Source organism: Oratosquilla oratoria, chromosome 10 (genome assembly GCF_046742065.1).
Source record: "Oratosquilla oratoria isolate Oo_2021 chromosome 10, ASM4674206v1, whole genome shotgun sequence".
Taxonomy (NCBI): domain Eukaryota; kingdom Metazoa; phylum Arthropoda; class Malacostraca; order Stomatopoda; family Squillidae; genus Oratosquilla; species Oratosquilla oratoria.
The window spans coordinates 40,537,519-40,538,635 of record NC_134786.1 but is presented as its reverse complement, the minus strand read 5'-3'; the positions used below and the strand labels follow the sequence as shown (position 1 = coordinate 40,538,635).

Here is a 1,117-nt window from a genome sequence, read left to right as displayed (position 1 = left end):
AGTTTTGAGTCGGATAACAAAAACATAGTTGCAGGAATTGTTGGACAGTGTTCATGCACGTCAGGAACTCGAGGAAATTTTTCATATTTACCATCATAGGCTCACCCTCACAAAACAAATGTAACTTTTGACTAAATCATTATAATAATAGTAATAATAATAATTACAAAAATAGTAATGGAAATAATGATGTCTGTAATGATAACTGAAAACAAACGCGACAAAGTATGGTGAACTATTATGAAATCAACAGATATATAAACGTCACTATGGACACCTGCAAACTAAGCGGGGGGCAAGGAAAGTGGGGGTGGAGGAAATCAGGACTTTTTTTATTATTATTAGAAACTATTTCAATCAACGACGATGAATGGAATGATAACATGCGAGGTGTGTTCTCTCAAAACAGGATAATAGTCTCAAATCACGCTCAAGGGGAAAGGAATAGGATAAATTAGATGAGGAATTATTGGTGTTCGTGATTATTGGAATTGATTTTGATTAACAATTACGTATTTGACCGTTTTTGTATTGTTTCCTGCAATTCGTTGGATGAAGTAAATGGGAATATAATCTCAGGATTTTCTTAACCGTTCAATAAAACAACGAATGATGATGTATGGTAATTGGTAAGGATGAAGAAAGCAGACAGGAAGTAAGAGAGGATGGAAACGGATGAAGGCGAATATGCATAGAAACAGAAGAGGGGAAGAGGTGGAGGACGAGGAAGAGGGGAAGAGGAGGAGGAGGAGGAGGAGGAAGGGAGTGCCAACATGCACGAGAAGACGAAGGTTTGACTGAGGCGAACACACAAACGAACACACACACAAAAATACAGCACCACACGCACATACGCACACACAGAGAAGGGTCTACAGACAGAGCAGCAGCAAGAGCAGGCGGAGCTGGCAACGAATCTATACACCTCACAGAGCGACGGAGAGACCAGGAGAAGGGAACGCTACCCGCTCTGGTGGAGACTGTGCAGGCCACGGCGAGCTAGGAAGACCCGCTTGAAGGGCTCTTGTTCCCCCTCCTGTGTGTCTACCTCGCCGGGAACCTGAGGCTGAGTTGTTTTGGGTCCAAGTACGAAGAGGTGTTGTGATTGTGGTCGACG

At 42.7% G+C, this 1,117-nt stretch overlaps 1 protein-coding gene across 4 annotated transcripts in view; it reads left to right on the top strand.

Annotated features, from left to right (window-relative positions):
• Positions 1-856: 856 nt before the first annotated feature.
• LOC143029188 (ADP-ribosylation factor-like protein 4C) overlaps positions 857-1,117 on the top strand; it is a 171,820-nt gene continuing 171,559 nt past the window's right edge. For 3 of the 4 annotated variants that reach the window (XM_076191733.1, XM_076191731.1, XM_076191732.1), the window contains exon 1: positions 857-1,117. This exon is cut by the window's right edge. The gene's annotated coding sequence lies outside the window, so the exon portion shown is untranslated. The other variant, XM_076191730.1, reaches the window with a different exon arrangement.